The sequence below is a fragment of the Saccopteryx bilineata genome, chromosome 7 (genome assembly GCF_036850765.1).
Source record: "Saccopteryx bilineata isolate mSacBil1 chromosome 7, mSacBil1_pri_phased_curated, whole genome shotgun sequence".
NCBI lineage: Eukaryota > Metazoa > Chordata > Mammalia > Chiroptera > Emballonuridae > Saccopteryx > Saccopteryx bilineata.
Genome location: NC_089496.1, coordinates 89,183,055 through 89,210,239, shown reverse-complemented (window position 1 = coordinate 89,210,239; position 27,185 = coordinate 89,183,055). Strand labels below are relative to the sequence as shown.

Here is a 27,185-nt window from a genome sequence, read left to right as displayed (position 1 = left end):
AGGTCAAACTAGACTTCATCCAGGTCTGTCTGAATTCTTAGCCTGCATTCTTAACATGTATATTTAGATATAGTCTCTTAAATAGCTCGCAGTTTACTATTACTCAGAGTGAAGGAGGGCTGGAGCTGGGAAACTGGAGGTAGATAGTCATATAGAAAAGCAACTATAATACAGTGTGTTATGGGGCTCCCTAGCAAGTTGAAATCAACACTTCTGGAGGCCAAAAAAAAAAAAAAAGAATTACTTATTCCACAGGCCTGGGATGATGGGGTTAAGAAAGTCTTTTTACTTAGGAAAAGAAATGTGAATTTTTAAAAGGTTAAAGCTCAAGCTGCAGAACTTATTGCCTGGCATCAAACCCAGCTCTGCCACTTACTAGCACTGTGACCTTGGTCAAGTTACCCTCTCTGCAGAGGCGGATTAAGGTCGGTTGAAGCCCTGGGATCAGAAGAAAATATTGGGCCCTTTAAAAAGAAGAGAGAGACAGGGAAAATAAAGTTACATGTTAACCATGTTTTTAAATAAGTAAAAAATATTATGTACTATTAATGTTAAAACCAAACTTGGTGTCTTTAGAAAATAGTATCAAGTTGGGGTTTCGCAGGGCCCTTCAGAATTCGGGGCCCAGGGCGCACACCTGGTGCGCCTGGTGTTAAATCTGCCTCGGCCTCTCTGAGATTCAAGTTCCTCATCTATAACATGAGGACACATTCATCTAACACATGTTTACTGAGAGCGATTTTGTGTCAGACACTATTCTAGGCAACAGAGACATATGGGTGAACAAGACAGACAAGGACCCAGTACTCACAGTGCTAACATCCCACTGGAGATAATGGTGATATTTACCTCACAGGGCTGATGTGTCTGGAACATCCTTGCTCTTTACCCTGATCCTTTCTCACCTCAGCTGAAGCTTGGCCAGGTCGATTTCCACAGGACCCCGGACCTATCCTTTACAGCAGTGGTCCCCAACTCCCGGGCTGCAGACTGGTACTGGTCCGTGGGCCATTTTGTACCAGTCCACAGAGAAAGAATAAATAACTTACATTATTTCCATTTTATTTATATTTAAGTCTGAACAATGTTTTATTTTTTAAAAATGACCAGATTCCCTCTGTTACATCCGTCTAAGACTCACTCTTGACGCTTGTCTCAGTCACATGATACAGTTATCTGTCCCACCCTAGAGGCCGGTCTGTGAAAATATTTTCTGACATTAAACCAGTCCGTGGCCCAAAAAAGGTTGGGGACCACTGTTTTACAGCCCTTTGAATCATTGTAAGTTGTTTCATTCTTTGACCAATGTCTGTAAAGTCCCGAGGGCAGGCACAATGTCTGATTTCTTGTTTTATTTTGTTTTTAATTCACCAGTAACTAGTTCATATTAGGCTTCCATTAAATACTTCTTGAAGGAAGAAATGAGATCGTGCATGTAAAGGACTTGGTGTGATCTGACACAGTCAGCGCTCAATGAAATGCTATTGTCTAGTATTACTTGACATTTTTGCTTCTTGATTTGAAAACTGAACTAAGCACCATCTACACCAACCTGCCTTTGACAGCTAGTACTGCATAATGAACTCAGCTGGTTGCTACTTAACAGCCACACCCCTCTTTTCCTGTTGGCAGGCCATGGATGTTGTGTGGTTGCTTACCTTTCCCTCTAGACCGGTAAATGGCACAACTGTGGTTCGACTCTAAGCAGTAGGCTCCACAACCTGAGATCTTAACTTTTAAAGAAGTCACAATTTGGTAAATACTTGTAAATTATATATTGGATAGAGAATTAGTACCAAAAAAAAAAAAAAGAAAAACTTTGCCTGACCAGGTGGTGGCGCAGTAGATAGAACATCGAACGGGGATGCGGAGGACCCAGGTTTGAAAGCCTGAGGTTGCCAGCTTGAATGCGGGATCACCAGCTTGAGCATGGGGCCTCTGGCTTGAGCATGGGGTTACTGGATTGAGCGTAGGATCATAGACATGACCCCATGGTCACTGGCTTGAAGCCCAAGGTCACTGGCTTGAGCCCAAGGTCGCTGGCTTGAGCAAGGGGTCACTCACTCTGCTGTAGCCCCCCTATCAAGGCACATACAAGAAATCAATCAATGAACAACTAAGGTGCCACAATGAAGAATCAATGCTTCTCACCTCTCTCCCTTCCTGTCTGTCTGTCCCTATCTGTCCCTCTCTCTGTCTCTCTTTCTGTCTCGGTCACACACACACACACAAAATAGAAAAACTTCTACAACTCAACAATAACAAAAAGCAAATCACCACAAAAAGAAAATAACCCAGTTAAAAACTGGGCAAATGGCCCTGGCCAGTTGGCTCAGCGGTAGAGCGTCGGCCTGGCGTGCGGGGGACCCGGGTTCGATTCCCGGCCAGGGCACATAGGAGAAGTGCCCATTTGCTTCTCCACCCCCACCCCCTCCTTCCTCTCTGTCTCTCTCTTCCCCTCCCGCAGCCAAGGCTCCATTGGAGCAAAGATGGCCCGGGCACTGGGGATGGCTCCTTGGCCTCTGCCCCAGGCGCTAGAGTGGCTCTGGTCGCAGCAGAGCGACGCCCGGAGGGGCAGAGCATCGCCCCCTGGTGGGCAGAGCGTCGCCCCTGGTGGGTGTGCCGGGTGGATCCCGGTCGGGCGCATGTGGGAGTCTGTCTGACTGTCTCTCCCCGTTTCCAGCTTCAGAAAAATACAAAAAAAAACAACAACAACAACAAAAAACTGGGCAAATGACTTGAATAGACATTTCTCCAAAGAAGATATACAGGCCCTGGCCAGTTGGCTCAGTGGTAGAGCGTCGGCCTGGCGTGTGGGAGTCCCGGGTTCGATTCCCGGCCAGGGCACACAGGAGAAGTGCCCATCTGCTTCTCCACCCCTCTCCCTCTCCTTCCTCTCTGTCTCTCTCTTCCCCTCCCGCAGCCAAGGCTCCATTGGAGCAGCATTTGCCAGGGCGCTGAGGATGGCTCTGTGGCCTCTGCCTCAGGCGCTAGAATGGCTCTGATTGCGGCAGAGCGACACCCCAAGATGGGCAGAGCATCACCCCCTGGTGGGCGTGCCGGGTGGATCCCGGTTGGGCGTATGCGGGAGTCTGTCTGACTGCCTCCCCGTTTCCAACTTCAGAGAAATACAAAAAAAAAAAAAAAAAGAAGAAGATATACAAATGACCAATATGATGCTCACAAAAGATATTCAACATCACTAATAATTAAGAAAAAGCCAATCAAAACCACAATAAGATACTACCTCATAGCCATTAGGCTGCCTATTATATTTAAAAAAATGACCAAAAACCAAAATAAGAAAATAACAAGTGTTGGTGTGATGTGGAGAAATTAGAACCCTGTGCAACATTGCTGGTAATGTAAATGGTGTAGCGCTATGGAAACAGTATGGCAGTCCCTCAAAAAATAAAAGATATATTTACCAGTTGATCTAGCAATTTCACTTCTGAGTATGTGCCCTAAAGAATTAAAATCAGGGTCTCAAAGAGGTATTTGTACACCCATGTTCATAGCAGCAGTATTTGCAAGAGCCCAAATGTGGAACAACCCAAGTATCCACTGATGGATGAATGCATAAAAATAATGTGGTGTGTAATATTAGAGTATTATTTAGCCTTGAAAAGGAAGGAAATTCTGACACATTCTACAACATGGATGAATCTTGAGGACATTAAGCCAAGTGAAAGAAGCCAGACACAGGACAGGTACTGCATAATCGCACTTATTTGAGGTATCTAAAGTAGTCAACCACTTGGCGACAGAATAGACTGGGAGAAAGAAGAATGGGGAGTTACTGATTTATGGGTACAGAGTTACAGCTTTGCAAGATGAAAAGGGTCCTGTAGATGCATGGTGGTGATGCTGCTACAATAATATGAGTGCTCTTAATGCTATTGAACTATACATTTGAAAATGGTTATGATGGTAAATTTCATATCATGTGTATTCTACAACAAAAATTTTTTAAGGGAGAGAGAGAGAGAGAGTGAGACAGGAAGGGAGAATGATAAGAAGCCTCAATTTGTAGTTGTGGCACTTTAGTTGTTCACTGACTGCTTCTCATACATGCCCTGATGGTGGGGACTCAAGCCAAGCCAGTGACCCCTTGTTCAAGCCAGCGATTTTGGACGCAAGCCAGTGACCTTAGGCTCAAGTCAGCAAACTTTGGGCTCAAGCCATCAACCATGGGATCATGTTGATGACTCTGTGCTCAAACTGGTGAGCTTCTGCTCAAGCTGGATGAACCCACGTTCAAGCCAGTGACCTCAGGGTTTTGAACCTAGGACTTTAATTTTCCAGGTCTATGCTCTATCTAACTGCACCACCACTGGTCAGGCTGTGTTCTCAACAATTTAAAAAAGTTAATGATCAATAAAATTTTTCAGTTAAGAAAGAGTCAAATATTGGTATGGGAATTATATATATTTTATGACAGAGACACAGAGAGAGTCAGAGAGAGGGACAGACAGACAGGAAGGGAGAGAGGTGAGAAGCAACAATTCTTCATTGCAGCTCCTTAGTTGTTCATTGATTGATTTCTCATATGTGCCTTCACACTATAGCAGAGTGAGTGACCCCTTACTCAAGCCAGTGACCTTGGGCTTCAAGCCAGCGACCTTTGGTCTCAAGTCAGCGAGATGGGGTCATATCTATGATCCCACACTCAAGCCAGCAACCCCACACTCAAGTTGGATGAGCCCGCACTGAAGCCAGGGACTCGGGGTTTCAAACCTGGATCTTCTGCGCCCCAGTTCGCTGCTCTATCCACTGTGCCACCGCCTGGTCAGGCTGGTATGGGAATTATATTTCAATATAGCTGATGTATATATGTGTATATACATATACAGAGCAGGACAAAAGTAGATTTACAGTTGTGAGTGCATGAAACAGTTTATTCTTGTATTATTATTAATTATTGTATTATTTTTCATGAGAACAACTGTAAACCTACTTTTGTCCCACCCTGATAGGTATAAAGTCACATATTAAAAATAAAAGTGAATGGAGTTTCCTGACTTCATCATCTCGGGTCTGTAGGCCCACCAATCATGGCAGTCCCAATGTTCTTACTGCTGACTTGTGTATAGATGGGTATGCGATGCGATTCTGGCCAACAGGACATGAGAGTAAGTCTGGTGGGAGACTTCTGAGAAGTTTCCTCGCTGATAAAAGAGACTCACAGAAAGACAGGGCCCATCTTCTTCTGCTAGGTCTTATCTCATCCCCGTGAGATGCCTAGATCTGCAGCAGTTATCTTGCAAAAATGAAGGGTGCTAATGGAGACAATGCTGATATACTGAGGATATCAGAATTGAAAAATGTTTCATCCAACGTGAAGACACGATGACATCATTGCATTCTAAATTAAACAACCCTGGGGGCCTCCTTCCTCCAGACTTCTTATTGTTGAGATTATAAATATTTTTTACTGTTCAAGCTATTTTGAGTTGTGTTTTCTACACCTTCTGACCAAAGACTTCCTAACAGATACAGAATATAAAATCAGGGCTGGGATCCTCTGGTCTCCTGAATGCTTTTTCTCTCTTCAGCTTTCCCAAGTCAGAATAAACCACATTTCCTCTCCCGAGGAAGCACTGCTGCTTGGACAGTAAACAGTCCCTGGTGAGGCCGGGAGTTTGTGGCAGCTAGGTTGGCACCACTCAGATGTCACTTCAAGGAAAAACTTGCTATGTGGCCCCCTTTTGTGTCGAGCCCCTGTTCTTCCCTGGCAGCCCTCGTGACTGACTGAGGATCCCAGGGCCATTTCTGCCAGCGTGGGACTTCTCCAACCAGCAGTCTTTCTGCCAGAGCCTTTTGCTGCCCAATTCTACTTCTTCCATCTTTTGTCTTTCCCCTACACAGACACCCCAAACTGCACACCTTTCTCTGTCACAGCGCTTGCCTCCCAGAGGACTCAGCTTATGCAGAGCGGAAGACCAATAATGACTCCTTTGAGGAATCTGTCCAGCCTGGTTTGAAAACAGAAGACTTGCATTCTCCTTTTTGTTGTTCTACATTGTCCCCAATATGCTATTCCTAATATCCTGAGTAACAGATGAGCAGACACTCAGTTATGTAGCAATTGTTCAGGGTCTGTTCTTTTTTTTTTTTTTTTTTTACAGAGGCAGAGATAGACAGGGACAGACAGACAGGAACGGAGAGAGATGAGAAGCATCAATCATTAGTTTTGCGTTGCGACTTCCTAGTTGTTCATTGATTGCTTTCTCATATGTGCCTTGACCGTGGGCCTTCAGCAGACCGAGTAACCCCTTGCTGGAGCCAGCGACCTTGAGTCCACGCTGGTGAGCTTTTTGCTCAAACCAGATGAGCCCACGCTCAAGCTGGCGACCTCGGGGTCTCGAACCTGGGTCCTTCCACATCCCAGTCCGACGCTCTATCCACTGCGCCACCGTCTGGTCAGGCTCAGGGCCTGTTCTTGCTAGTATTGTGCTGGAGGTCTTGCATTCCTTGTCTCCTTTAGCTCTCAGCTAAGTGAGATGCATACGATTATCCTTATTCAACTGATGCGGAAACCAAGCCTTGAAATATTAGGTCATGTATCCAAGGTCACATCAGAAAGCAGCTAATTTCATTTTATCCATATCTGGGTCTCATCCCCTTAGAGAGCCCTGCCTTCCTGTCTAAAACAACTCTCCTACCTCCATGACTTTCTATGCCTCTGCCCACTTTACCACTCTCTGAAATGAGTCTTACGTGTTTAAGGTCTGTCTCTGTCTCTGAAGGGGAAGCTTTCCAGGGCATCAGTTGTGTCTTATTTATTGCTGTATCTCTGGGACCTAGAAGAGTATCTGGCACTGAGGGTGCTCAACTGCTCACTGAACGGGTGCATAAAGGAAACTGAGCACAGCTGTAAGGCATGCTCCTACTCATGGTCTTCGGTAATCACACACCACATCTGAATAACACTCTACATTTATGAAGTGTTTCCACTGTCTTCACATTTGACTGACAACGTTACTCCTTTTTCAGCATCTTCTCGCACTTCCTTGTCCTTCTGCCTCCTTCTATGTCATTCCCTTAGGGATGCAGCCCTGATCTCACACTCTTTTCATATCTCGCAAATTCCTTGTAGCCCTGATCACAATGGTAGTTAAATAATTATGTAATTATTTTATAAATGGCTCCCCCCTCCAGCTGAGGTTCCATGAGAACAGGGCTTTGTGATACCCGTAGATGTTATATGCCACTGGGTCTGACACATTGTAGTGCTCAGTGTATATATGTGCATATGAATATGTATGTATATATATGTATGTGCATAGAGTGAATTATTTCTACTTAATAGGTGCGGAAGTCAAAACTATGGTCTAAGCTGCTGGCTGGAAAACTTTTGTTTGTTACCCACAATAAGAAATGCATTGTTCATCATAACCTCAGGAAACATACATCCACACCCACATGTGACAGTGCTTATGCTGATTGTGGACTAAGCACTGATATTTTAAATTTTATTCAACTTAACTTCATTCAATAATGCTTAGTTCCAATCCAATTTGTTGATTTCGTGACCAACTAATATCTGAATGACGCTGGCCTACATGACTGACTCAAGGCCACCTAACTAGTATGGTAGTGGAACCAGGAAAGTAACCCGATAGTCTCCCATCTACTGCATTCCGGTGGCTTTCCTGCCCTATGGCAAAACTCACAGAATCTTATGTCAGTTTTGATAAGCAAAGAACAAGTTTGGCCTGACCTGTGGTGGCGCAGTGGATAAAGCATCGACCTGGAATGCTGAGGTTGCCAGTTCAAAACCCTGGGCTTGCCTGGTCAAGGCACACATGGGAGTTGAAGCTTCCTGCTCCTCCCCCCTTCTGTCTCTCTCTCTCTCTCTCTCTCTTTCTCGCAATCTCTCTCTCTCCTCTAAAATGAATAAATAGAAATAATTAAAAAAAAAGTTCTAAAGAACAAGTCTGTTCTACCTTTCAGCCACAATGAAGGCAATGCTAATCTGACTATCTGCAGGCATTTCAATTTGGTTTGTCCAGATACCTTTGCTCTCTGCAATGCAGCTGTCCAAGATGTTCTTCCTAGAAACTCTAAAGAGAAAGATTTAGCTCTAATGGGTGGCACACCCAGACTTGCTGGAATTCTCATCCGAATTACACCAAACATGAACATATGGAGAAAGGCACAAGCATATTAAATGATTTACTGGGGTCAAAGATCAAGTCGATGGCAGGCCTAAAGTTAGCCTGCCACCCATCCTGAGTCTGCCAGGCTAAGACACAAGGAAGCCTCAGCGAGGCAGGGCCGTCAGCCTCCACCTGGTCAGTGGAGTTAATCTACAACGGCACCTTCTTTTCCTACCAGAAAGAGGTTTGCCTTGAACTCCTGGGAGACCTGCCTTCTTGGAATCTAGATTTCTCTGCTTCAGCATCTAGTTTAGCTGGTGTTGGATGCAGAAGCCTACAGAAAGCTGAAACTTGTTTATTTGTTCTTTTATTTCTGGATTTATAATTTGACTTAATATACTGTATGTGTTGATCTCAAAAAATGTTTGAGCTTGCCTGCTTCTCAGGCCATGTTGGCAGGCAGCTGTTAAAGCCATCAGTGATGTTTGCTTCCAGTTACAAAAGAAAACATTCTCTATTTGGGGCTATGTTGCTGTTGTTTTCTTTCTTGATTTAGGGGGGATATGTTTCCCAGTAGAGATGTGGGGTTGCCCCCATCCCTGCCAGGGCTAAGAATGCCTGAGAGACCTTTTGGCACACCTGGTTCATCTCTCTAATATTCACACTCTTTCCTCTCCCTGTGGACATATTCTTAGGGGTTTTGGTTTGAAATTATTTGAGCAACTGGGCAGGTTTTTCTGCCTTCCCCAGGGATACCAGTTTATGGTTCAACATCTCTTTCAAACTCTGATGTGTTTTTAGCTTAAAAAAAAAAAAGAGTCAGGTTGTGTCCCATTATCAGGTGCGCTGATGAAATAACTGCTGATGGGACCAAGAAAACATGGGTAATTCTAACCTCTGCCCAGAATGTTTGAAGGAATGCATAAACCCTGACCTTGCTTTGGTTCTTTGGAGAGACCATCTGGGGAAAACTTCATTTCTCAAAATATATATGAAATTGAGAGTTCCTCTGGCTGGGAAGTAGGAAAAACCAGATGGCAAATGTGGGGTTCCCATATGCAAATATTTGTTTCAGAGAAAATGATTTAAACATGATACATGCACTCTTGAAGGACTGACCTATACCCGGACGAAGAGCACGGAGGGAGATGGAAGTGAAGAATAGCGGAGAACAGAGAAGCTGGACGATGACTGGGAAACAGAACGTGAAGCAGTGCGACTTGCTGGGGGTTGGAAGTGCCTTTGGAAATGTCAGACCAAAGTTCTGTAATCTGCTGGAAGCAAGAGAGGCAGGAAGGTTTGAAAATGAGGAGTGGAAGCCTGCAAGGAAAATGTGGCTGCCTAAATGAAAGTGACTTGGAGAAAAAGAAAAAGACTTGATAAATAGTTCCTCAGAGGCATCCAGGCCGGGTTAGAATTACTCAAAGGACAGCTGTGACTCAAAATTGAAGATGAGATCTGGGTCACTACAAGGTCTCGATAACCCCAGGATTTCTGACTAATGGGTGTAGTCAAGTTGAAGTTGCTAATCACTAAGCTAATGGGCTAATTACCTGAATGAAACACATGACACTAAGAAACAAGACTTTTTTTTTTTTTTTTACAGAGGCAGAGATAGACAGGGACAGACAGACAGGAACGGAGAGAGATGAGAAGCATCAATCATCAGTTTCTCGTTGCGCATTGCGACTTCTTAGTTGTTCATTGATTGCTTTCTCACATGTGCCTTGACCACGGGCCTTCAGCAGACCGAATAACCCCCTGCTGGAGCCAGCGACCTTGGGTCTAAGCTGGTGAGCTCTTTGCTCAAGCCAGATGAGCCCGCGCTCAAGCTGGCGACCTTGGGGTCTCGAACCTGGGTCCTTCCGCATCCCAGTCCGACGCTCTATCCACTGCGCCACCACCTGGTCAGGCGAAACAAGACTTTTAAATGATATCTTTAAAAATTTTTTAGATTCCAATGGTTCATTCCCGGTATACGGGAAAGCAATTGACTTTTGTATACTGACCTTTTAACATGGAATCTCTATTTATTTAGATTCCTTTCATGTCTTTCACCAGTTCTCTACATATAGGTCCTGTACATGTTTTATTAGATTTATACCTAAGTATTCGGGGGTTTTTGATGCTATTATAAGTATTTGTGTGTGTGTGTGAGCTATGGTAAATAGTATTGTTTTTTTCAAATCCCAACTGTTCATTGCTGATGTTTAGGAAAGCATAAAGCACTAGACTTTTGTCTTCTTAACTGCCATTCTGAGCTTGTACCGAGAGGAAAAGCTGGGGCGGGATGGGTCAGTAATCACAGCTGTCCCCTCCCTATCTTTCCCTCCTTCCCCACTCTGTCAATATTTATTTCATTAGACTGAGTTGATGTTATGCTAAAGAGCAACTGGGGAGGAGGGGTGTACTGTTGAGAAATAAGGGAAAATGTCTAAGTCTCAAGGTTAAGATCTTTGAGGAGACAGGTTTGAACTCTTAGTTTTTGAGACAGAAGGATAGGTGTAGGAAAATTGGCGGTACTGGTAAATGAGAAGGGGGCAGAGGGCTTCACTAACTGATGTGGGTTTAGATGGAGGCATATGGTACTTAACTGGGATTACATGCAACTTTCTGCCAAAATAGCATGTGAATTGAGATCAGACTCCCATTTTTTGGCCCAGAGTAATTAGAGTATGATTAATTGCTGTGTTAATGTTTATGCCACTATTTACTTCAGAAAACAAAAAGAGCCTGACCAGGTGGTGGCGCAGTGGATAGAGCGTCGGACTGGGATGCAGAGGACCCAGGTTCGAGACCTCGAGGTCGCCAGCTTGAGTGCGGGCTCATCTGGTTTGAACAGAGCTCACCAGCTTGGACCCAAGGTCGCTAGTTCGAGCAAGGGGTTACTCAGTCTGCTGAAGACCCACGGTCAAGGCACATATGAAAAAGCAATCAATGAACAACTAAGGTGTTGCAACGAAAACCTGATGATTGATGCTTCTCATCTCTCTCCGTTCCTGTCTGTCCCTATCTATCCCTCTCTCTGACTCTCTCTCTCTCTGTCTCTGTAAAAACAAAACAGAAAACAAAAAGAAAATACGAACAATCTCTGTGTGATGTGAAGGTTGTTGCTGACATGAGGCCTGCTGGTTGTGAGAAAGAGCAGCATTCAGTGGGAACTGGGTTGGGAAAAAAATGAGAAGATTCTAGACCCCACCTTTTTATCCCTTGTGCCCACAAGGTACTTGGGAAGTTGGTTTTTTTTTAAGTTTTAATCATTCATTTATTAAACAAGTCTTATGAGAACCTACTAGGTACCAAGCACTAGGGATACACTGGGAAGCAAAACCAAACCAGGTCAGGAAAGGGAGACAGCAGGGGCACGCAGAGCCAGCCCAGGTAAAATGGGGAAGAGGACAGAGGAGTTCTTGTTCTCTGGCCCATCTACCCCGCTTCCTGGTACTATCTACCACAGGAGCTCCTCAAGTTTGTCTTTGCCTTCTGTCTCGGGAAGTATTTCTTAATAAATGTATATTGAACTAATCTGGAAGCAACTCAGCCAAGTTGACTCTAGTGTCCCCGTATCCACAGGGGCAGGACAGAAATGAGTTCAAACAGCTGTTATCAACAGATTTTAGGGTAACAGCAAAGTCCAGATTTATGTGGCTTCCGGGGAGTTTTACTGGGACAACAGAGAGACGGACCCTCTGGACAGAAAGGCTGTTGCTTCCACAGTGACTAAGTAGCTGGGAGACGTGGCTCTGCTCTGGGTTGAGTACACCGTGGACTCACATCTTCTCTAAATCTGAAGAATGTCTGCTGAGCTGTCAGAGAATGAAGAGTGTAGCTGGGGAGGTTGCTGGTGTAGTGATAGGACAACCTTAGAAGCTCTTTGAATCAGGATCACCTGTGATTCCCTGAAGCTGTGGGTAAAGGGTTGTGCCCTTTGCTGGAGGGACCCTAATTCATGGTGAGTGGCTGCAGGGAAAGAACTTTGGGAGCCAGAGCTAAGGCCTTGGAGCAGAAGCAGTGGGGGCAGGTCAACTACGAGCTTCCAAGTGCAGTGGGGTAACCATTTCTAAGAGGGCTGCTCTGAGTCACAACTAATTACGGTGTAAGGGAAAAGACACCTTCTCACCTTCCCAGCTTTCATTCTGGGCCCCAAGGAAATAGTTTACACAAGGTTCTCACCTGGAACATTTTCCTGAGAACTGGCATATCATATACATTTCTTTCTTAATACAGGGGGACACTGGGGAGGGGGAAGAGTTAGTAGGCGTGTTTCCTGTCCTTTGACAGGCTACTGGAGAGACAGACACCAGTAAAAAGTATGACCAACACCAGGTAGTACAGACATACTATAATAGAGGTAGTATAGACAAATGCAAATATTGTAAATAGTCTAGTCAGGGAATGCTAAGGATTTTTGTGAGAGGGCTTTAAATGGGGCTAAAACATGGGTTTGCATCGGGGCATGGGCAGGATTCAGATGAGTGAGGACTCTTTCAGAAAGAGAGCAGACTGGAGCAAAGGCTCAGAGGCCGGGATGAACAAGACATTCATGTCACCTACTAAACTCTCACTGCAAACCCAGCCTGTGCTACCTTCTTTTACATGCTGTTGTCTAGTTTAACATATACATAAAAATACAGCAGAGTAGGCTTTGTCATCCCTATTTTACAGATGAGGAAACTGAGTCTCCATAAGATTAAGTATTTTATCCAAGGTCTCCTAACAAAGAAATGGCAGAGCCAGAGTTCAAGTCCAAATTATCTGACTTCAAGTCTAAATATTTTTTCATGGCATGTGCCACTTGTTTGAAATACTGAAAATAGTTCAATATGAATGGAATGGAAGTTTCATCCTGGGGCAGTAAGGATGGAGCTAGGAAGGGGTGGGGGGAGACCAGAATATTGTGCACTAGGCAAAGGGGTTTGTATTAACATTATGTCTATAGGTGGCCAAGGTTTCTGAATAAAGAAGCGAGTGGCATAACGGATTTCTATCTAAGTTTAAGGCTCTTTGGGGGCATTGACTGTACCAACTAATTATTGGGCAGTTTAGAAAGTAGAAAGCTAGCTCTTTGTTATTTATTACTAGATGATTCCTTGTCTTAAACTTATTTTTATTTTTTATTTTTTTGTATTTTTCTGAAGTGAGAAGCTGGGAGGCAGAGAGGCAGACTCACACATGTGCCTGACCGGGATCCACCCAGCATGCCCACCAGGGGGCGATGCTCTGCCCATCTGGGGCATTGCTCCCTTGCTACCACAGCCATTCTAGAACTTGAGGTGGAGGCCACAGAGCCATCCTCAGTGCCCAGGGCCAACTTTGCTCCAATGGAGCCTCAGCTGTGGAAGGAGAAGAGAGAGAAAGAGAAAGTAGAGGGGGAGGGGTGGAGAAGCCTATGGGCGCTTCTCCTGTGTGCCCTGGCCGGGAATCAAACCTGGGACTTCCACATGCTGGGCCAATGCTCTACTGCTGAGCCAACTGGCCAGGGCCTTAAACTTATTTTTTTAACTGTGCTATTCTTGGGTACTTCTGCAATTTTCACCCAGAGATAGCGTTATATTTTAGTAATGAGAAAAGTAAAAAAGATTCAGGTTGGACCTGGATCTCGTGGTGAACTACAGTGATGAAGGTACTCACACACAGACTGTTTTAGCCCCCAAGTACTACTGAATCAAGGCTTCCAATAAGAGGCTTCTACATTCTTTTCCTAAACTGGAGATTTTGATGTAGGTCAATGGTGACAGACAAATTGCTGAAGGGTTAACACACAATGCCCACTCTTTACATTTTGCGTGGGAATATCTCAGCTGATTAAGTAGTAGTTTGCTTGGGGTCTCAAGTGTGCAGCTGCAGTAGCAATTCTTTCTGTCCTCCAATCCCTCTTTTTAACTGAATTTTAAAATGGATATTGATCTTCAAAGCTTTAAAAAAAATGTTATGTTATGCTCTATGACCCAGCAATATCACTGTTAGAAATTTATAAGCAAATTTAAAGCAAAGTCACATATGTGAATATGGAGCACTCTTTATAATGCCCTAAAACTGGAGGCAACTAAATTTCCAATACTAGGAAATTGGTTGAGTAAATTATGGTACATCTCACTCAGTGGAATGTTTGTTATACAGCCACTAAAATGATATTGAAGAATATTTTTAATGACATAGAAAATGTCAAGGTTATATCAAGCTATAGTTGAAGCCAATTTTAAAAAAAGATTTTATTGATTGAGTTTAGAGAGAGGAGAGAGAGAGAAAGAAAGGATGGGGGGGGAGGGTGGAAGGGGAAGCATCGCTTTGCTTTTTGTATGTGCCTTGACCAGGCAAGCCCAGGGTCTTAAACTGGCAACCTCAGCGTTCCAGGTCAACGCTTTACCCACTGCACCACCACAGGTCAGAAAGCCAATTTTTAATTTTTAAAAGTATATAGCCACTTCACAACTTTAAAATGGACACACACACACACACACACACACACACAGAAAACAAGTGTTGGTTTGGATATGGAGAAATGGGAACCATTGTGCATTGCTGGTGGGAATGTAAAATGGTATAGCCACAGAGGAAAACAGTATGGTGGTTTCTCAAAAAATTAAACATAGAATTACCTTTCGATATAACAATTCTACTTCTAGGTATATATGCAAAGAACTGAAAGCAAGGACTCAAACAGGTATTTGTATACCAGTGTCCATCACAGCTTTCTTCACAATAGTCAAAAGATGGAAAGAACCCAAATGTCCATTGATGGATGAATGGATAAACAAAATATGATCTATACACACATAAAATATTATTCAGCCTTTAAAAGGAGTAAAATTCTGATGCATGCCACAAAAGGGATGAACTTTGAAGACATTATGCTAAGGGAAATAAACTAAACACAAAAGGATAAATATTGTATGATTCCACTTATGGGTACCTACAGTAGTCAGATACAGAAGTAGAACAGCGGTTACCAGGACTTCAGGTGGGGGGAGTGGGGCGTTACTGTATAATGAGTACAGAGTTTCAGTTTGGGAAGATGGAAAGTTCTCAAGATGGTTGGTGGTGATAGTTACACAACAATGTAAATGTACTTACTACTACTGAACTGTACACTTAAAATGGTAAATTTCATTATGTATATTTTACCACAATACATTTTTTAAAAGAGAAGTATATATATAAAAGACCATACAGAAGGCTGGGTAGCAGATGATAGATGATTTTCTTTTCTTTTAGTTATCTTCTATTTGGTTTTAAAATTTACTTTTGGTTACATAAGAATTATATATATACATTCTCCATGTAAAAGAGTAAAACATTATAGATAAAGTTAAAATTCCCTTAGATCACCTCTCTCAATCTCTCTCTCTCTCTCTCTCTCTCTCTCTCTCTCTCTCACACACACACACACACACACACACACACACACATCTGAACCTACTAGAATTATATAGGATTGTCTTTTTTTTTTATTATTATTATTATTTTTTTATTTTTCTGAAGCTGGAAACAGGGAGAGACAGTCAGACAGACTCCCGCATACGCCCGACCGGGATCCACCCAGCACGCCCACCAGGGGCGACGCTCTGCCCACCAGGGGGCGATGCTCTGCCCATCCTGGGTGTCGCCATGTTGCAACCAGAGCCACTCCAGCGCCTGAGGTAGAGGCCACAGAGCCATCCCCAGCGCCCGGGCCATCCCTGCTCCAATGGAGCCTTGGCTGCGGGAGGGGAAGAGAGAGACAGAGAGGAAAGCGCGGCGGAGGGGTGGAGAAGCAAATGGGCGCTTCTCCTGTGTGCCCTGGCTGGGAATCGAACCCGGGTCCTCCGCACGCTAGGCCGACGCTCTACCGCTGAGCCAACCGGCCAGGGCTATATAGGATTGTCTTGTACATAACATTTTTCAACTTTTTCTTCAATCAACTGTTTCTTAGACATGTTTCCATGTTACTCTTTCCCAGTTTCACTCTTTTAAATTATTACATATTGTTCTTTTTAAAAAAATCTTCTTTAAAAATATTTTATTTACTGCTTTTTAGGGAGAGGAGAGAGAGAAAGAGAGAAGGGGGGAGAAGTGGGAAGCAACTAGTAGGTGCTTCTTGTATGTGCCTTGACCGGGCAAGCCCAGCACCTTGAACCAGTGACCTCAGCGTTCCAGATCGGCGCTTTATCCACTACACCACCACAGGTCAGGCCACATTATTCTATAGTTGGATACATTGTGCCAGTTGCCCATTGATGAATATTTAGGTTGTTTAGTTGCTGTTTTTTTGCTATTACCAACAATGCTGCATAAACAAAATTTTTGTGTTTTAAATTGATTCTAATAAAGTGTTTTACATTTATAAAGATAAAAAGTATTTTAAAATAATAAAATATTTATTGTTTTAATTTGAGCTGGAACCAAGGCAGTAACTTAAATTCACTGTGTGTCCCCATTTTCCTAGAGGCCAAGGTGGCCCAAGACACACATGCCCGAACACTGTGGATGTATTAGAAGCCAAGTGATAACACTTGGCCTTTATTATTATTTTTTCTCAAAATTCAAAGTAGTATAAATCCACCAACCTCCCTACCCCAATTTTCATGATCCACTTGCAAACTGAAAAGATCAACAGCTGAATAAGAGATTGAATCCGCTCCTCAAATCAAAAGGAACTGATATTTTTTAGTCCATAGAGTGGAGGAGGTAATAAAATAGACACCTCAACCTGTATGGCACATTGAAATTCTTAGGTAGAATTGATATAGTTTGGTCCCTTGGATATTGTGATCATATTTGCTCTTGTCACCATCTTGTCCTCAACTCCTAACCTTATACTTGGGATGCTGAAGATGCTGGAATTAATGAGGAAATCAGCAAATTTCCAGCACCCTCTACTTAGTGCCATGTCTTCTTTAATCAAAGGTGCAACTGAGTGTAAAATAAGTGAAGTTCTTGCATTTGCTAAAATGAGTTACAACACAAAAGCTCTCCAGTTAAAGAAAAAAAAAGAAAGGAAAAAGAAAAAGAAAAAATTCCCCTCCTTCCAGCCTCCCCTCAAGCCTCTAATCTCATCTGTGAAAAAGAACTGTACTTTACTGTCCACAAAACAGTCTATTTTCAAAGTGAGGGGAGAATTGCTCCGTGAGGAGAGCCATCAGTAACTGCGGTTCATGAATTCCTGCTTGTTTATAGAAAGCAGTGGCTAAGGATAGACACTTTGAAACCACCTGTGAAAGAATTAAAGACCAAGGGGGGCAAAACCCCCATCACAAACAGAATCTCACTGATCAAGTGTGAAAGAAAAGGAAGAAAGAAAAAGCCAAGTAGATCTTTGCAGGCAACCACTAGATGGACATAGAATTCAAAAACATTCTTTAGTGAGATCAAGGATGGCAGGCTTTGAAGCCTGGAGGGCTGGCGAGTCTCAGAAATGGCCTGGCCATGGCAATCCCCACACCGAAGCGTCCACAGTCTTGCACTTGCTGGAATAAGGCATTTAAATTGGAACAATGTCAAATTTCACAGCTATCTTATGTCCAGTGACCTTACGGGACCCTACAGGAAGGACAGATAAAAAATGATTGTTCTCAACAAGTTCCTGAAAGTGAAGAAGTCACATAGGCAACCTGGAGAAACAACTTCAAAATGAAAACACCCCACAAATTATTGCATGTGGGCGGCAAGCAAACAGGGCTTATTTATTTATTCCTCTATTTATTCTTTTCTACTGAGGACTCATGGTGTGTTTTCCTCTCTACAGAATACACACAGAGATTAATCTCCATCACTACAGTATATTGACTTCTGAGCATAAAGTTATTGTAGAAAAAGAGGATGTCACAACTATCCCGAATTATTTAATCACTTTAAAACAGATTTATTGTTGTTATAAAGAACGTGAGACATGACTAGTGTCTGACAAAAAATATCTGTACATTATATGAAAGAATAATTTGAGGACAAAGATGAGGTCTCAAACCTCTGCTGTGTTTTTTAGACAAGAATTTCGATGATAGTTCATATCTCCTGTGTCTAAGTGAACCATCTTAGCTGAATGGCTTCCCCACCCTTTTTAAAGGAAATAAGCATTACAGATGTAGCTAAAATTCCCTTTCACCCCAAATCTCATTTTCCACCTTCTTTCCCAGGGGCAGCCACTACCGTGAGTCTGAGATGTATAATTCTGTAAATTTTTGTATTTTTATATACATGTATATAAAATTTTTTGTTTTTTCATAAATTGTATCATACTGTATATATATTGTTCTGAATTTATTTATTTGCCTTATTATATTCAACTTTATGTTTTTTGCCATCTATCCAGATATGTGTATGTTTAATACCTTTTTTGGACTTAATGTTTTAAAGGAAGAAACTAGAGAAGAAGAAAAAGTTTATTCATACCAGAACAGTTGCATGTACCTTTATGTTTCTGCCTGTCTCTGATTGGGAGACTAAAGTCAGGAGGACTTCTTGGAAGAAGGGAGGCCTAAATTCAGTTTTTGAAATAGAAGAAAAAATGCTAAGTGGCAAAGCATGTCCTAGGGCATTTCCCTATAAAGTCTGTCTCATTGCATTTAAGTAAGCAGTGATATGTTAGGGAAAAGGACTACTCCTTACAGTAATTTCCGAAATTAGAAATTGTGAAATTTGCCATATGATTTTTCCTTCATTGTTTAGAATAAAGGTTTTAAGGCTTATAAAAAACATTTTGGCTAGATGAAGATTTTGACTGTGAAAGATATGTTTAAAAACAGATGCTATACTAATCAAGTCAAGATTTACTAAAACCAAACAACTCCAGAAATTCTATAAAACAGTATCATTTAAGTGCAACAGGTGAACACAAACCAATTACAAATGCAAGACCCTTTGATCAATGGAGTCATTGGTGTGTGCTGAACAAAAGACATTCAAAATGTGTTTGTAGCATGAGATAAAGATATGAAGGTCACAAGGGAGTGCTGCTTATGTTCGAGTTTTAATTTTACCATGTCAGCACCCCCGTGTACAAAACTTGAGAAAGCGCGACTTTGATTTGTTCAGGTTTCCTTAAGGAGGGGTCACAGAATCCTTGAAGCATGATTTGAAAAAGATGGATAAGATATTCCACCCAAAATTCAACATCACCTTTAATCTTGCCCTCTCCTCCTCTAATCCCTAGGTAATGTTTTGTGCTTCTTTTGCAGGAAAGCAATTTTGTTAATCACTTTAGCACCAATTCTTGCATCCCTGGCAATACTCAGAACTGCTTCCATCCAAGTCTTTGATGTGGGAAAGAAACACACACACTCTTTCGCATGTAATCTGAAAACAATTCACCTCTTGCCAATGAATGCACAGCACTCCACTTTAATAGAGAGCAAGTTCTGTGGAGGTTTCTAATCCTTTCTGCCAAAGAAGAGAAGAGAGAGAATCACTCAGGTAGCCCAACCTCATTCAGCAGTTAAAATCACTTGGAATGTTTTGTGGTGTGTTTGGGGCTTTTTAAAAATATCACTTGCTGAAGATTACTGCTCTCATGGGAAATCAAAACAACTCAAGATTTTTAAAAAATAAATAAATAAATAATAAAAAAATAGAAAGGATTCCCCATCTGCAACTCAAACAGGATATTCTTCTCAACTCAGATAACTCTTGATCTAAGTGTATTACAAGAAACCTGCTTTAATCCCTCAAAGCAATGGTGTTATAGATAAGTAGCAGTAACTGAGGTGGCTTAAATTCCAGAAATGTACAAAAGATTTGGTTGGGAACAAAACTAAAAAAGAAAGAAGGCTCAATCTGCATTGCTGTGACTCGAAGAGGTAAATTTAGAGCAGTAAAAATGCAAAGAATGACTCCTAAAAAAGAAATAGCCATAAAAGTCCAGAATTGTCTTGCTGGTCTTATAGGCTACTTACAACGTGTGTCTGAAGTATGTGTGTGTTTCAGGGGTGTGTTTGTGTAAGCATTTTAAGAAAGTGAAATTGTTTTGCTGATTTTACATCTGATGTAGTTCATTTGAAAGTTTATTTATACATTTTACTGTGACAATCACAACATTCTGAAGCTTTATTTCACAAATGATTTTCTCTCTTTATATTAATTTTAATTGACTTCCAATATTTTCTCTGTTTAGTCCTTTTTCCTAACATATCACTGCTTACTTACTTTATTCTTTCTCCTTCTGTCAGTAATTGTCATATTTTCACAATTTGGGCATTAATTTTGATCTACCTCTGACACCCCAGTTAGCATATTGCAAAGTCCCCCTAGCCCCCTTCTCCACTATAGCTCTCTACTGGCAGGTGATGGCAATTTCTTTCCTGATGCCTCTTCCATTTACCCAAAACGTGCTTGAAAATGCTTTTATTTTTTAGAAAGCACCTCCTTTTTTTTTTTTAAGAGAGATAAAGCTTATTATTTAACAGGTAATACACACAGATACTTAATAATTAAACATCAAAAGGTATAAAATAGCATATATAGTGACAAGAAACTCTGTCCCTTATCTACTCCTTAGAAGCAAACTCAGGTAGCCCAACCTCATTGAGCAGTTAAAATCACTTGGAATGTTTTGTGGTGTGTTTGGGGCTTTTTAAAAATATCACTTGCTGAAGATTACTGCTCTCATGGGAAATCAAAACAACTCAAAGATTAAAAAAAAATAATAATAAATAGAAAGGATTCCCCCTCTGCAACTCAAACAGGATATTCTTCTCAATTCAGATTACTCTTGATCTAAGTGTATTTCTCCCAAGATATTTGGCATGAAAGTAAAAGGACACAGATATAGTTCCCCCTGACAGATGGCAGTATTATGTACAGTTATGCACTTTGCTTTTTTCACTTAGTGTGTATTAGAGATCCTTCTATAATAATGCATATGATCTCCCTTTTTCTTTTTCTTTTGTGTGACAGAGACAGAGAGAGGGACAGATAGGGACAGACAGACAGGAAGGGAGAGAGATGAGAAGCATCAATTTTTCGATGCGGCATCTTAGTTGTTCACTGATTGCTTTCTCATATGTGCCTTGACCGTGGGTGGAGGGCTATTGCAGACTGAGTGACCCCTTGCTCGAGCCAGCGACCTTGGGCTCAAGCTGGTGAGCCTTGCTCAAACCAGATGAGGCCATGCTCAAGCTGGAGACCTCAGGGTTTTGAACCTGGGTCCTCCATGTCCCAGTCTGATGCTCTATCCACTGCACCACTGCCTTGTTCTTTTTAACAACTGCTTATTATTCTATTTTATGGATGTGCCATGACTTATGTAAATAGTTTGGAACATATTTGTTTCAAACACTTCTATTCTCGTTTATTTTCTAGTTGATTCCATGCCTCTATCTTGGGTACTGCTGAAGAAGTGATTTAAAATATTTTTGGAATTTTTATTTTATTGATTTTAAAGAGAGGAGAAAGGAGAGACAGAGACAGAGATGAGAACATCAATCTGTCTCTGTGTGTGCCCTGACTAGGGATCGAACCAGCAACCTCTGCTCTGGGACAATGCTCCAGTCAACCAAGCTATCTGGCCAAGGCAAAGAAGTGATTTTAATTGTAACATGGAAGACTCTTAAACAGATTTAAAATTTTTATTTTCTAACTTTTAAAAACTTTAAAAATTATCCAAAGGAATATGGTTTTATAGTTTTCAAAAGAAAGCATTATGAAAGTTGCATGATGCTAAGACTTCAGTTACTTCCTCTCCGTCTTATCGTAGATCCCACCTAGATAGTGTCATCACTTAACTGCTTAAACATTTAAAATGCCATTGTTCATTGATTTCCCTAAGTGGGTTAACAGTATACTGAATTGAGAATTTTCTTCTAATTGCTAATATTAACTTTAAATTTTCTTAACTTACAAAATATTAAATGTTGCTTTACACCCCTTTAACTGAACACCAATTCAACACTCTATCTCATACATGTCTAAAGACTCAAATTAGGGGCCCTGGCCGGTTGGCTCAGCGGTAGAGCGTCGGCCTGGCGTGCGGGGGACCCTGGTTCGATTCCCGGCCACGGCACATAGGAGAAGTGCCCATTTGCTTCTCCACCCCCCCCCCCTCCTTCCTCTCTGTCTCTCTCTTCCCCTTCTGCAGCCAAGGCTCCATTGGAGCAAAGATGGCCCGGGCACTGGGGATGGCTCCTTGGCCTCTGCCCAGGCGCTAGAGTGGCTCTGGTCGTGGCAGAGTGACTTCCCCGGAGGGGCAGAGCGTAGTGCCGGGTGGATCCCGGTCGGGCGCATGCGGGAGTCTGACTGTCTCTCCCCGTTTCCAGCTTCAGAAAAATAAATAAATAAATAAATAAAGACTCAAATTAGGGAAATTGGAAAGCTCTTCCAACTCTCTAGGAAGAGCTTGGCAAGCCATGGGGCCTGACTATTGTGATTCTTCTCCGATTGTTGAGTAGGCCAAGAGAAGGAGATCTTGAGAGATTATAGATTAAATCTTCTGGGTTATACCACACATCCACTGAGATTGCTCATGCTTAACGGATGCATGAGCACCTTGGCAAAGTTCCTTTCTACTTTTTGGTGGCTTCATAGCACTTGAAGGCCCAGGCCCTTGCCAAGTGAAGATTTGAATTCTTCAGTCTGTCTTGCCAGGGCTGATATCTATTGATTGGTTGTACTATTAGACTAACTTCAGTTTTAGTTTTGTAATCTGTATATTTTGTTCCTTTTTTTTCAGTGTACATGAGAGAGAGAGAGAGACAGAGACAGACAGACAGACAGACAGGAAGGGAGAGAGATGAGAAGCATAAACTCATAGTTGCAGTACCTTAGTTTTTCATTGATTGCTTTCTCATATGTGCCTTGACCAGGGGCTCCAGCTGAACCAGTGACCCATTGCTCAAGCCAGCGACCTTGGGCTCATACCAGCAACCTTGGGCTTCAAGCAAGCAACCTTTGGGCTCAAGCCAGTGGCCATGGGGTCATCTCTATGATCCCATGCTCAAGCCAGTGAACCCCGTGCTCAACCTGGTGAGTCTGTGCTCAAGCCAGTGACCTTGGGGTTTTGAACCAGGGTCCTCAGCATCCTAGGCCAAAGCTCCATCTACTGCGCCACTGCCTGGTCAGGCCATTTTGTTCCTAATTTATGAATTCCTGTTGTAGATGTGACATTTAACTTCTCTTTGCTCACTTTTTTACTAGGAAACTCTTTTAGGGTAAATCCTGTCATCCCTTGTGAAGGAGAGCTGGTGTTGAAGCAATGGAGTTGGTGGTCTAGTGGCCACTGTCCTGTGTTAGGAGCAGGTGGCCTAACTAAGAGGGAAAGAGAGAAAGCTGGGGAGTAGACATGTGTTTGAAACACTTGCACTATTACAGGAAGAAGAGCTCAAGCTCTACTCCTTGTTTTGAGGTCAGCCTGCCAAACCTGGGAAGATCTCCAGGGGCTACCCTGGACGACTCCCTGCTTTTCTCTCTATGGTGGATTTTAAATGTAGGAAACTTATCTCATTCATTTCTCCATTTGTGTTTGAAACAGTTGTTATAAGAAAGGAGAAAAGCACATTATACTGAATAATTTTTTTAGGAGCAGTGACACAAGTTCTTAAAGGATAACAGTTAAATTTTGGTCCAAAAGCCATAACTGAGATTTACCTTATATATCAGAATGTGTGTATAAATAAGTTTTATTTTTACTAAAACAAAACAAAATTTAAATAGGACCTATCCTTATTCCATTCATACCCAAGATTTTTATATTTAACAACAAAACACAACCTATCATCTGTTCAAAATAATGTACAGTAATAGAATAATTGAACAATATAGAAAAGTTGTCTTTTGTATTTTTCACACTTTTTTATTTTAAAGATTTTATTTATCCATTTTTATTGGGGAGAGAGAGAGAGAGAGAGAGAGGAAAGAGAGAGAGAGAACAGGGGGAGGAGCAGGAAGCATCAACTCCCATATGTGCTTTGACCAGGCAAGCCCAGGGTTTTGAACCGGCAACCTCAGCATTCCAGGTCGACGCTTTATCCACTGTGCCACCACAGGTCAGGCCTTTTCACACTTTTAACAGGACCCAAAACCTAAGATAAATAATATCCTGTGGTTCATTCAGTGTAATGCATGTCTTAAATGAAAAAATTTATCTGAAGTTAGGCATTCTTTTTTTTTTTTTTTTTTTTGCATTTTTTTTTTTTTTTTTTTTTTTTTTTTTGCATTTTTCTGAAGCTGGAAACAGGGAGAGACAGTCAGACAGACTCCCGCATGCGCCCGACCGGGATCCACCCAGCACGCCCACCAGGGGCGGTGCTCTGCCCCCCAGGGGGCGATGCTCTGCCCATCCTGGGCGTCGCCATGTTGCGACCAGAGCCACTCCAGCGCCTGGGGCAGAGGCCACAGAGCCATCCCCAGCGCCCGGGCCATCCCTGCTCCAATGGAGCCTTGGCTGCGGGAGGGGAAGAGAGAGACAGAGAGGAAGGCGCGGCGGAGGGGTGGAGAAGCAAATGGGCGCTTCTCCTATGTGCCCTGGCCGGGAATCGAACCCGGGTCCTCCGCACGCTAGGCCGACGCTCTACCGCTGAGCCAACCGGCCAGGGCCTTCTTTTTTTTTTTTTAATTATTTTACTTATTTATTCATTTTAGAGGAGAGAGAGAGAGAAGGGGGGAGGAGCAGGAAGCCTCAACTCCCATATGTGCTTTGACCAGGCAAGCCCAGGGTTCCGAACCGGCAACGTCAGCAATAGGTCAACGCTTTATCCACTGTGCCACCACAGGTCAGGCTGAAGTTAGGCATTCTTAAATGGTAATATTCACTATAGAATCAGAAATCAGAATTTTATATTTGACTTGGTACTTTCTTCCAGAAGAACTGAAGATACTTAAAATTTTTTCTGGAATGTATCCTTCTTTTCTTGGAAAAATAACTCATTAAGATGATATTTGTATATAATCTATCTCAGTGGTGACCTTATTTTTATGTGTGTGTATATATATATGTATATATTTAAATTTTATTTATTGATTTGAGAGAGAAAGGGAAAGGGAGAAAGCTGGAGAGTAGATAAGCAGGAAGCATTAACCTGTAGTTGCTTTTCATATGTGCCTTGACCAGGCAAGTCAGGGAGTTTTGAACTGAAGACCTCAGCATTCGAAGTTGAGGGTTCATCCACTGCACCACCACAGGTCAGGCTGTGTGTGTGTGTGTGTGTGTGTGTGTAATTTTAAAGAAACCTTGAGGTAATCGTAAAAGCTTTGAAAGATTTTGTGGTTCATCTGCAATTTTTTTTTCTTTTTGAGAGAGAGAGAGAGAGAGAGTAAGGGAGGGACAGAGAAAGAAAGCATCACCAACTGGTTACTTCACTTCAGTTGTGCATTGATTCCTTCTCGTATGTGCCTGGACCAGACCAGTGTGACCTTGGGCTCAAGTTGAGCCAGCAACCCCTTGCTCAAGCTGGTGACCTTGGGCTCAAGTGTGCAACCTCTCTGCTTAAGCTGGCAACCTTAGAATCCTGTCCACGATCCTGTGCTCAAGTCAGTGACCTTGAGTTTTGATTCAGTGACCTCAGCATACCTGGTTGACGCTCTACCCACTGTGACACCACTGGGTCAGGTTCGTCTTCAAGTTTTGTATCTTCTATTATCAGTTGTTAAATGACACAGTATTCTCCCTGACAGAGATCAGAAAAATTACAAATTCTGATGCCTTATGGCAATACAGGAATTTATTTTAGATCCTAATGCTTATGGTGTGCTCTACATTTTGTTCAAAATCTCTTTAACCACCATCTACTGACAGAAAGAAGACTATCTCAGACTAACTAATAACAGCATTGCTTCATTGGCAAATCTGTATATCTGTGTTCCCACAAAGTTAATTTTACATTTCTATCCTGCTCACTCCCTTACTTGTTCTATCCATATGATCCTTGAATTTTGTATACATATATGCATATTTACACTATGTATTTAAATACACATATATAATTTATATAACAATTTGTACTTGAAAATGTCTGTTTTCTCACAGTTGTAAAATCAGGACAGTATCTTGAAATATCTGACCCTTTGGAAAATGAATCTAGTAAAGCTGTTAATTTGGATAATTATAAACTTTAACTTTGATTTGCTTTCAGTTGAAGATGACTTATGGTGCATTTTTCTTTTTTCTTTTTCTTGCATTTGGAGGGACAGGATAGGGTTTCATGGTATCATGAATCTCTATAACTCAGGAAACACACTGCATCCATGTGCATTACAACTTTTGCAAGATTTTCTATAAAAGTCACAAAAGTTAATGTGAACTTTTATTTTTATTATTTATTTATTTATTTATTTATTATTAAGTGAGAGGTGGGAAGCAGGGAGGCAGAAACAGACTGATCAGAATCTACCCCATAAGCCCCCTACAGGGTGATACTCTGCCCATCTGGGACCGCTGCTCTGTTGTTCCATTGCTTGGCAACCGAGCTATTTCAGCACCTGAGTTAATAAGGCCATGGAGCCATCCTCAGTGCCTGGGGCCAAATTGCTCAATCCATTTGAGCCATAGCTGCGAAAGGGGAGGAGAGAGAGAGAGAGAGAGAGAGAGAGAGAGAGAGAGAGAGAGAGGAAGGGTGGAGAAGCAGATGGTCCCCTCTCCTGTGTGCCCTGACTGGGAAGCGAACCTGGGACTTCCGCACACTGGGCTGATGCTCTACTGCTGAGACAACTGGCCAGGGCCTAATGTGAACTTTTAAAAAACTTTATTTTGTAGAAGAGATTTAGAATTACAGAAAAATTGTGAAGCCAATATAGAAAGTTCCCACATACTCTCATTATCAACATCTTACATTAGTATAGTTCATTTGTATTGATTAATGGACCCATCAGATTTCCTTAGTTTTTACCTAATGTCCTTTCTCTTTTCTGTTCTAGGATACCACATTACAATAACTTGTCATGACACCTTTGGCTCCTCTTGGCTGTGACAATTTTTCAGATTTCTCTTGTTTTTGATGCTCTTGACATTTTTGAGGAGTACTAGTCAGGTAGTTTTGTAGAACATTCCTCAATTGGGATTTGTCTGATGTTTTTCTCATTATTAGGCCGGGAATATGAGTTTTGGGGAGGAACACCACAGAACTAAAGTACCATTTTTCACATTGGTTCAAGGATAACTACTATCAACATGACTTATCACTG

The 27,185-nt window shown here is 42.2% G+C and overlaps 1 long non-coding RNA gene across 1 annotated transcript in view; it reads right to left on the bottom strand.

The window, feature by feature from the left end:
- Positions 1–27,185, bottom strand: part of LOC136311089 (uncharacterized) — a 35,082-nt gene that overhangs the window by 1,530 nt on the left and 6,367 nt on the right. The window contains exon 2 of the long non-coding RNA XR_010726683.1: positions 25,576–25,672. This is a non-coding gene — a long non-coding RNA (uncharacterized lncRNA). The remainder of the gene's footprint in view (positions 1–25,575; positions 25,673–27,185) is intronic.